Here is an 11,500-nt window from a genome sequence, read left to right as displayed (position 1 = left end):
CTCCAGACCCTTCACCAGCTTTGCGGCCCTCCTCTGGATCCTTCTCTTCCCCCAGTTATTGCTGAGTTCTGCTGACTTCACTCCTGGTGGCTCTTGTCCAGGCAGACCTTCCATCTTGGGAGTGTCTTCTCTTTTCCTTGAAACAGCTCCTTTTCCTTAAAATTTAGCGTGATGCCATATTATATGATATGTCTCTGCAGTCATTTGGGTTCAGCTGATCTGTGTGCCTTCCAAACTCCTTGTGTACCTCCAGGCTGCTCACTGATGGGGCAGGGTGGGAAGCAGAAGCTTTGGTGTGTGTAAACCCTGCTCAACAATAGTCAAAGCACCATTGTGTTACCAACACTGGTTTTCAGTCACAAATCCAAAACACAGCATTTATGGAAAATTAACTGCAGCCTAGACAGGATGAAGAACTCTTGACTGTGACTGGAAGGCTGAATTGCAGTACTGTAAAGCTGTAGCTGTAGCCAGCCAACCATCCTCAGTTTTCTCTTGGGCTGTGCAGCCCAAACACCTGCTGCTTTCTAATCAATCTCTCTAGACCCTATTGATGCTGGATTACAGTCCAGAAACACTGGTAATTGTGGAAAATGGAGCTGGGATCTCATAGAAATGTTTAAGCTGGACTATTAAACTCTGCACTTCATGCCTTCATAGTCAGCCAAACTCTCAGTGAGAATGCAGACAGAACATTCTGTCCCAGCCCACAAACAGCACAGGAAAAAGCATATGATCTGGTACCCAGATCCATCTCAAGGGTGAATGGTGACACCGGTGACACTGGTCTCTACACTGGTGACAATATTGTTCTTATGGAGTATGTAGATATGAATGATTGGGTTTTTCCTACAGAACTATATTGTGTCCTTGACAAAGAAGAATGGCACCACTGAGAAGATATATTCTATGTATACATATTTATATAACATTGCAGATAAAATACATTTCATGCAGCTCCCACATTCAGAACTTTAAATGCTGATGACGTATGCTTGCAAAGACCTCTTTGCTTGATGTAGGAAAAAATGGAAACTGAATAGAAATAGATCTTCCCTCAGCTGACTCCTGTACTTGAAGCATTCGTGTGAGGACTATGCCAAGTGCAAAGCTTTAGTCACTTTATTTCATTCAGCCTTCGTTGGGTTGATATGTGGTGTGCCGCTTCTCTGTAAGTCAAAATGTTCTGTGGTGATGCAGACTGAATTAGCAGAGAGGATGTCTTAACTGTAATCACTTTAAAAGCCAAGTAACTTTATTATAAAATCTGTTTTTTATAATTCGGTGTTCCATATTTTGACAGGCATATCCTCCCTAAACATTGGCATTATTCTTGTCTGTCTTTCTCTGTGATTGCCTCCTCTGCTTAAGGCTGTCAACAACATTTCAGGAGATCACCTGAATACAGATCAGCACATAATTATTTTCTCAGTGGAATTTATATTGTCACAGATATCTGTAAATTTAAATTTGTGCAACGCAAGCATCCATTTTAATTTGCATAACATTATTCTTGTGACCAATGTTTTCTCACACAGCTGTAGATTTAAAACAGTTAATTACTACCTGGCAGCTCTAGTTCTTTAATTAAATTTGATACTGTATTTTTCTTTATGTCTAAAATATGCTTCAACTATCCTAGATATTTTCCTCCTAGAGGCTAAAACTAGCAGCATTTACAACCTTCTTTTTGGTAGTCAGGTTTTTTTTTTTCCCCAAAATTTCACTACAGTGTCAGTGCTGTCCAGAAACAAACATAAAAACACAAATAAAAAAAGAAATAAAAAGCACATACATACAGTGAAAAATTCTCCATGCCAGAGTGTGGAGAATGCAGATAAGTAAGAGAAAAACTTTTAAATGCACTTCTGAAGTCCCAGTGAACTGTAATATTTTCTTGATTAGTGAACTTGTATCTCTCTTACCCAAGAGGCAAATGAGTAAATGCTGACATAGCATTTGTATTTAAATTTTTTTTTTTTTTTTTTTTTTTTTTTGCCAAAAATGCATAGTCCTTTAAAACTGGTTTTGTGACTAGTGGACAGCAGGGAATTCACTGATGCTATTACTTCTCCATGAGTTTCAGTTCCATGAAGCTTGTCTGGAAAGAGAGGAATGCAGTAAAGAGGAGAGCATCTGTGCTTTGTGGTTGTGAAATAAACTGTGTTAGAGGGAAATTTCCCACAGAAAATAATTTAGGAACAAGAAAAGGCTTGGGGTAAACACAATGGGTTGTCATGGCCTATGGTCACAATGTACCAGCTGTTTTGCAACTGATAACATTGTATGATAAATTAAAGGAAATTTCTTAGGGGCTGAGAGATTCACATTTGTATTAAAAAAATAAAATCACCACCAAACTCCAAAATAAATAGAACATAGTCTGTTAAAAACCAACATGTATTTCTAATTTCTAAAGCACTACATTTCTTAAACTCAGTATGTTAAAATAGGCTTTTTGTTGCTATTGAGGTCTGATGTTCTGCTATTTCATCATCATTTCAACCTAGAATTGCTTTGGCCTAACTCCACAATTTGTACTGGATTTTGTTACAAGCTTTGTATTAGAATAACTGCAAAAGAGCAACAGTGTCTTCATTTCTCTGCTTGCTTTGGTTGTCTCCAAATGTTTCATCACAGACAGCATTTTGCTGGTTATATTTACCTAGGATGATGAAAAGATTTAATAATGTATCATTCAGTTACAGGATCTATAAATGACAAGTATTTGCCTTTTACTTACTGAGAATTGAACATGGCAAAGTTTTCTGTCAAAGCCTAAACAGTAGAAAAAAAATGAAAGATTAAGACAGGAGAGAAGAAAGGAAAAAGAAACAAACCCAAGCAAACAAAAAAAAAAAAAAAAAAAAAATCAAAACCAACAAACAAAAACTCCAAAACTATGGCTTCAGGTGTAGCATATAAGACCAGAATTGAACTGCTTCCAGTTACAGTGCACAAATGAGGCTGGTCATTTCATATCTTTGAAGAGAAAGTAGAGGTCATTAGGATCCCTGACAACCTTAACCTTGCAGTTCACACCATGAGCAAAGGATTCAAGAATACACAAGAGGGCTTTAAGGACATGAGACAAACCTTCTGTATGCAATAGATAAGAAATAAAAAGTAAAGTAGATATTTTATTGTATTTTTAAGGCTATTTTGAGATCAAGCCTGCTTTTCCTGCAGATGCTCTGAAATCAGGATATTTAAATTCATTCTGCCAGTGCTAATATATGTTTATTTCATTTTGATGCTCCAGTAGCCATGCCCTTGCCTCCCTCAGGGGAACTAATGGGTGCAGAGACATAGTACAGACAAAGATGAAGCTGTCAGAGGTTTGACAATTGGTCTGTAGTGCAGCAACTGCTGCAAACCAGATTTATGAGACTGCAGTAGGAAAGCATCTTGATGAGGAAAAGCAGTGAGGACATATTTACATCGATGTGAGAGCAAGCCTACAGGCAGTGGGTCTGAAAAAGACCTTCCACTGCTTCTGCTGTGAGGGAAGCTGGAAAAATAGACATATTGAACAGTACAACAGAACCAAGGAAGCCAATACCTACAAATCTATATCCTGTATTCCTTATTTCCATTTCTCCCTGTATATCTTGTCCCATATTATCCTTCTCCATTTCCAAGCCAAAATATCAGCTTCTCCCTTTGTGTCCTCCCTAAGGCCATTTTGGAACCTCCAGCCTCTCCTGTAAGTGCCATTACCATTTTTACGTCCCCAGAACACTTGCACTGCAATGGCCCATCTCCCATGCCATGTATCATGGACACCTATTTTGATCCCTCACTTGGATCATGGACGTCATTTGCTGAGTCTTGTCCAGAGCTGAATGTACAGCTGACTGCCTCCCAGAAGAATGAACAGGCTTCATTATCCTTATGTTTCCCTTTTGCAATGCATGAATAAGGTATCTCCACTTCACATGGGCATCTATTTGGTAGATCTGACTATCTAGCAAAAAAGAAGGAGAATTTGAGTTCAAAATAATGTAAAAATAGTGATATATTTTGTCAGCTAAAAATAAAAGATGCACTCAGCTGGATTGGAAACATACTCCTGGATGTTACTGTGTTAGGTGAGATGAATCCTCCCTTAGAAATGTCTCAAGAGGTGAATCATACTGTGTGTACACATCTGTTCAGAATCATTCACTGTGCTGATGAATCCAATTTTGTTTCAGTTCCAAAATATGATGAGCTAGATAACATGTGAAAAAATTATGCAAACCAGGAGTCAACTCCCTGGATCCTTTCTATTGGTTTCAGAGCAGGGTTTGCCTAAGTTAGGATTTAAGAGATTTGAGTAACCGTCTTTCTCTGTTCTCCTTAGATGAACTAACATCAGTATAAATTGTTCAGTGGGGTCTCCAAAGAGATTAGGAAACAACAATCTTTCTTTCTGACGCCTCCCCAAATATTTTTAGAGCTTAAGTGAAATGTTAAGGGAAAACTTTCTGCCAGCATTACAATGGAAAAGATGTGAGGTACCAGCAGGTGGTGCTGATACAACAAGCAAGCAGGATCTGCGGGATCAGCTTTAAAGCCAACATTTCAAGACTTCCTTCCAGCTGATACCATCACCACGTCACTTTCTAATTTTAAATATTGACATCTTATTGCTGTGAAGGCTAAGAGCCGTAGCTGTGTACCAGTGCCACACAGGTGTAAGTTCTGCATACACAGAGAACAAAAAGACACTATACAGCATTCTGTTCCTCTGCTGGTTCAGGCAAACAGGTAAAAACATGTTACATGGCAGTTATGGAAATTCTCAGAAGTTTTGACAAAATGCTACTAGTGAACTATAGGTCAAGTTGAGATGGTTTCTTTACCTTCAATATGGTTCTCACCTGCATGAATACCTTTGTATTACTGCAAACATAAAGAGACAGGCCTGGAATGTTGCATTGTATGGCAGGCACTTGAAAAAGAATGTGTAGAGAAAATTCTCTGCATAGAATAACATCCCAACCACTTCAACTTCTTATCTGAAATGGGATTATTTACCCTGTAACTTATTCAAAGAAAAACATATTATCCAGAAAGCCCTCCTAATACAAGTGTCCCATGGTTATGCTGTTGGAGAAAGCATCAGTTGTCCTTGTTTTTTTTTTTCTCCTCCTGTCTGTCAGAGCAGAACTTTACCATAAGTTAAGGCAAAATTTCAAAATTTTAGGAAACATCAGTTAAAGTTCAGGTAATACATTACAAGGAATTTAATCCCAGGAAATACTAATTTGTTCTTTAATTTGCTAATGGTAATTGCTAAATTTGATTTGTTAATTTTCTGTTCTTTTAAGTAGAATTACACACAGTTCTCATGCTTACTTTCCCATTATTTGCACTGTGTGTTATAATATTTGATTAAGTCCCCAGTTCTTTAGGGAACCACTACAATTCTGTCTTTTGTTGTTGTTGTTGTTGCTTTTCTATTTAAATAAGGAGCCTAGTTGCACAGGAATGCTCAGAAAGACACATCTAGTAAAAAATCCCCACATTCAGCTGTGTTCTTGTCTCTAAGGGATGCTTACTCTTTTGGTCTTTGTTTCTTTTATCCTGTGTTACATCTTAGAACACAGTTTGACTTGATTTTCTTGATTTTTTTTTTTGAGAGTGAAATTAAGACTGTACCTGGAAATATGGGCAATACTTCATCCCCATTCACTTAAGCTTCTGACCTTTAAATCAATGTAAGTTCCAGAAAATCATCTACAGGCATCCTGTCCATGCAGCCTTTCCTTTCATTTCTGAATTTTGCATTTCTCATCTTTGGCAGTTCTTTAATCTTCCCTCATTGCTGAAAGAGTAAATGGAAGCAATGAGGAGGGAAAGAGGAATTAAAGGAGGTGAATAACAAGAGACAGCTGTTGGCTGCTACTTCTCAGCTACAACAGTATCGTCTAGGCTCTTAGAGACAAATGACAGAAATCTACAAATCACCCTCCCATTAATCTGCATTAGTGGGGGCAGCCCATGGTGAAGTCCTAGAACCTGCCACACCTTTCCAGCTGAGAGGTGATGAACACCACCTGTGCCATTTGTGCATGTGAACTTTGGAAAAAGACATCACCTGAAAAATGTCTATAAGGAAAGAATCCTGGAAAAAGAGACATCTCTGCTGAGTCTTTGAAGTGCTCTGTACGAGGCAAAAGCAGAGGAGTTCAGGAAAGGTCACTTCTTGTGACATAAATTGGTAGATTGATGCTTGCAGAATTCTGTAAACTAGAGTAGCTGTGAGTGAACTGCAACTTATTTTTGGAAGTAAAATGTTTTTCTTTCATTAATTTACTTTTTTAATTTCAGGTTTGGCCCTTGCTCAAACTGAGATGAAGAACTGAAATCTTGAAATATATTTGTGAACAAAATTATATAGGTCATTTTTTTTAAAAAGGATTTCTTCATTATTTATTTTACATAGCTTGAAGTATCTTGAATTTCCAAATAAGCAGCTTAGTAGATTTGGAGTATCCCAATTAATAATATGCTAATAGATATTTTAACAGATTCAAAATTTACCAGTTTTCCCCAAAATATTTTTAGAAACAAATTTTTGTTGAAACCAAGGCCCTTTCCTCACTAACATATCAACTGTGACAATCTGGCACTGTGGAGTCAAAAAATCCCTGTAGTGAGAAATTTCTGCTCAACTGTATTTATAAGAGGGGAGGGTTAGGTAGTTCTGCAGTCTTGCTGCTTTGGTTTTCCCTGCAGATAACTAAGAAAGTACTCTTGAGCTTCTCCAATAGTAAAGTCTCTTGCCTGAGTCAAGGCACTCTCTTGTTATATGCCTTGCTGAGGCACTTCATTTCAAACTGATGTGACAGCATATTAACAAATTGTGGTAGAGCTAGTGAAAGAGTAGGGTAAGAATGGTCCCAGGTTTGACAGTGATGGAGGTTTGTGTGCATCCTGTTGATCCTGGATATCCTCCCATTCACCACAAATTAAGGAAAAAACTGCTGGTTGCTACAGCACTGAAAAGCAACATTAGCAGGACTTAGATTATTTAAAGAATTTCTGAGGAGTTAATTCATACTTCTGTTGTGATCTGCTATTTAGGATCCACAAGCTGTCCATGGATCTGTCTGTCTTCAAAAAAGAGGTTGTTGGGAGTTTTCTCTAGTGTGTTTATATAAACCTTGATTTTTCTCTCTGACTTGTTTTGTATTTAAGTGAAAAGCACTTTAAAACAAAAGGGTCTTCAACACCCCTCATTTTCATTTTACTGTGTCATTCTACATGATGATACACTAGTAAAGATGGAATCTTCCCAAGATGGATATTTCAAGGTCACACAGTTATGATGGAGCCAATCTCTCTGGAAAAACTCTTCCACATGGAATATTTTACAGATTCCCAAGTCTCATAGGTATCTGCACAAGTAGGCTCTAGGGCATTTTGGTTCTTGTTTGAAATTACTTGGTGTTACATGGTATCAGTTTCTTACTCTACTGGATTTTTATTCAATTTGCTATCAAAACTTTTCAAATTTGGTCACTATTAGGAGCTGTTGATTTGTTAACAATTATGTTGCTTAACGTTTGTGACTGTAGAATCACATTCAGTGTTGTTAGCTTCACCAAGTAGCTGGCATTGGCACAGGAGTTAAAGACACTAGCAAGGTGTAGCACTTTCAGATGTGCTGACATTGGTCTAGCAGAGCCAGAACAAATGGTATGGGTGAGCTCTATCAGCAATCCTCTTCCAGGAGAGAAACAATAACAAGATAAAGATCTTTGATCAACTGAGAGATTTCTTTTGTAGTGACATCTCTGGCATGGCACATCTGTGAGGCAATTAGATGCTGCATTTGTGTAAGGAAACAAATGAACCGATTTTTATTGTGGAAGAAAAGGGGAAAAATACAGTGAATTGCTCAGCAGAATATTGTTGGATTAAGTATATCAAAATAAGCATATTTTAAGCCATTGAGGGACTTTACTAAATTTCTCTTATTGGCAATGACATTTAGCTCAAATTGCTTGTCTAAATATACTCTGAATTTTCAAAATCCCTCTTCTTCTGAATGTGAGTGGAGTATTGGATTACATTGTTGAACTTCTGGATCATTTCACTCATGAGAAGCTGCTTTCAGTGCTAAACCAAGGAGGCCACTGTGTGGAATTTGTCTTGGAATCTGGAGGTTTGATTCTGTGGAAAGTTCTGGTTTAAGGTAAAATATGGATTACAGGGTTCACAATTGTGATCTGTGATTTGATGAGTTGCTACTTGTCAACCACACGGAGATAGCTGTTCATGTGTCTTTTTGGTTGGTGACAAAAATGAAGAAACATGACTTAGATTACCCACCTTTGAGTGAATATTGTAACCTTACAAAAAGTTCAAGTTAGAAAGTTGGGTGTTTTTATTTAGGTTATGAAATCTTGGAAAGGGTTAAAAATAAGAGTGTTGAAAGAGACATAATGTAACAGGAGCAGTTCAGTCATCAGAACAATTATACTGATAGCAGAGTCCAAAACTTTTTCACATGTGGAAGAAGTTGGAGAGCCTTCAGGCTGTAATGTGATCTCTGCAGGTTAACTGTCCTGACGTAGTCAATTATTGTACCTTCCTTTGCAACTGAAGGTGAAGTTTGCCAGAAATCAACCACTGAAGACTATAGAAAGCAAAATTCAAAATCTGAACTCTGTGAATGTTGAGAATTGAGATTTACAAGGAAGCATTCTTTGTATCTTAATTTACCAAAGTTATCAGTTGAATGTGTACTTTATTGACTTCTACAACACCTCTGAGCAAAGTCAGCATGTCTGTCCTCTCCGCAATAGAATTTTATGGCAGAGAGGCTGATTTTTTCCAAGCTACCCCAGTGGCTACAGACACAGAAAAAAATGTTTAACAGGATTTGGCATTTAAATACTTTAAAGAATCTGTTCATAAGGGATTTGTTTAGGATTACAGTGCAAACCTGTGAAGGAGACTTGAACTGAGATTTTAGGAAAGGTCTCTCTGAAAAAGTTTCGTTCCAGAAGCATGCACTAATATTTGCCAGTTTTTTTGCAATGACTTTATTTCCATCAACTTTTGACACAGTACAGGTTCTCTTTTGTTTAGCTTTGCTGAAATTTGGGATGAAACAGCTTCCTTCCTGTAATAACAAACTACCTCTTTGCATCCTGGAACTCACTTCTAATATAGTGTTTCTAACTTTGTTCTTTTTCTGAATATACATTTAACTCATTTGTTCTTTGACTTTGAAAGACCATGGCATGAGGTCAATACTAAGAAGTGGTCAGAATTTTAAATATAGACTACAGACAGAGTTCCTGTTGACATTTGAAAAATCTGAGCTTTTCTATTAACCGTATGCATTATAGGTCAGTTAAAAATTAAGGCAGGATAGAAGTAAATTACTTCCTTCTTCATGGTTTAAGGAAAGGAAAATGAATCTGAAATTGAAAGCTTTTTTAACAAACCAGTCTCATAGGGCTGAATAAATTAAACTGTCAGACTTTAGTCATTATACATCTTCCTGTGTGAAGCATGGAAATTGGAAGCACAGACTGTGCATATTATGTTAATACTATTTACTCTACTTGGTATCCATGACGTATCCTGGCGAGTCTATGCTACAACAGAATTATGCCTTACAGAAAAGAAAGAGAAATAAGGTTAATGAAACGGCATCTTGGCACTACAGCTAAGTAAAACACATCTTTGACTAGAGTGCTGAGCAGTACTGGGGGTATTCATGAGCTATTCTGCAGATGCTATGGCTCACATTAGCATGTATAACACCAAATCATCCTGTCAAAGAACCCTTTTTCTGTTCAACGGCGTAACAAGGCATTGATTGTGATTGTTGGATTATAGAGTCTGTCTACTGAGATTTGTGCAAGATGTTAAAATGACACAAAAGGCCGTATTCTTCACTAGCATCCAGGAGTGCATCTTTCATGAAATACATTGTCCCCAAAATATAAGGAAGACTACCTTTAGAAGTGACTTTCTGTTTCATTATGCTTTAGTATTCTGGGGTGTCTTACATGGTGTTTCAATATCACAGTAAGAAAACTTCTCAGTTCCACCACAGAGATATTTATTTTAAAACCATTCACAGAAAACCTATTGATTTTCTCCAGGATAGAGTTTTATTTTGTCATATTGAGTGACATCTTGAAACCTGAGGTATCATTTGAGAGTAGGCAATTTCTTTTCAGGTAAAGATGAGACAAAGTTGATGAGAATTTAGTCTGTTCTACATTGCATTGACTTTGACAGAGCAAACACCAAAGCACTGTTGAATATTGGACTGTTCTTTTCTGCTATGTAATGTAGATCCTATATAATGCAGAGCTGAAGCTCTGGGGCTCTGGGAGTTACTGGCTATCTCTAGGGCTACAGGTAGCCTCCCATCCTCCATTATGCTGTCACCAGCTAGTTTTACTTTGGAAAATCTTAGCATTAGTTCGCTAATACAGCATACAAGCAAGCTGTGGTATGGATATGCAGGTGATGCTCATGCTCTGGCCTTAGCACTGTAGAATCTTGTTCAGCTACGTGGTGATTCTGCAGCTGATTCACTACATTTGCCTTGGGGTCAATTCCAAGAGTCATAGCCCATGGCAGTGAGGAATTGGAACTAGAGAATTCTTGAGGTCCCTTCCAACCCTTAATATTGTATGGTTCTATGATTCTCTATGAGTGTCCTAGCAAGAGTGAAATGGTGAAAAAATGTCATTTCAGAATGACAGAAATGTTATTTCGGTTTTCACTGTATTTTTTTTCTTCACAATAAGGCACAACAACCATTTTCCACCACTTGGGTCCCTAAATGCATGGGCAGTCAAGGCTAAAAATATATATGTATTTAGAGTGGCAGTAAGTGTGATGAATGGGAGATGAGGAAAGGGGGGAGATATTCTTGTGACTTAAAACAGGGCAATATGTCCCTAAGAGGGGCTCAAAACTCAAAAATTTAGTCTGAGAGCAGTTGAAGTCATGCTCATATCTGCAAATACCATATTTGATGTCAAAGAAGTTTCTGAAAGAGGTTATGAAGCTGAGTACATTGACAATTTTCTTGCCCTTGCTATGCATCTTGAAGGTTGCACTATGATACAATTTGGAGGCAGATATTTCTGCTGAAAGAAAATAGAATTTTCTAAGCTGTTGGTCAGAGACACAAAATTATGTAACATGAAAGCTGAATTATGGCTCTGGTGCAATGTAATATATAAGAATCTATTTAAAAGTGACATATAGCACAATTTTGAGAAGATTCTAATTTATTTTTTTAATTAGACAGGAAGTGACTGATGAAATTATTTGCATTTAGCACTGTGGAATGCAGTGAATTAATTTATACATCACATTAATATTTCTGTTTAAACCAGCATAACCTATTCTTAATTTGCTTTGCTGATGAAAATATACAGCTGTAATAAATTTGAGGATGAGAGGAAATTACCAAGTTCCAAAAGGCTGTTTCACAGCATGTTTTACCAAGTGAAAATTTGGGCAGAGC

Source organism: Ammospiza caudacuta, chromosome 1, assembly GCF_027887145.1.
Source record: "Ammospiza caudacuta isolate bAmmCau1 chromosome 1, bAmmCau1.pri, whole genome shotgun sequence".
Taxonomy (NCBI): Eukaryota; Metazoa; Chordata; class Aves; order Passeriformes; family Passerellidae; genus Ammospiza; species Ammospiza caudacuta.
This window is presented reverse-complemented; position numbering follows the sequence as displayed.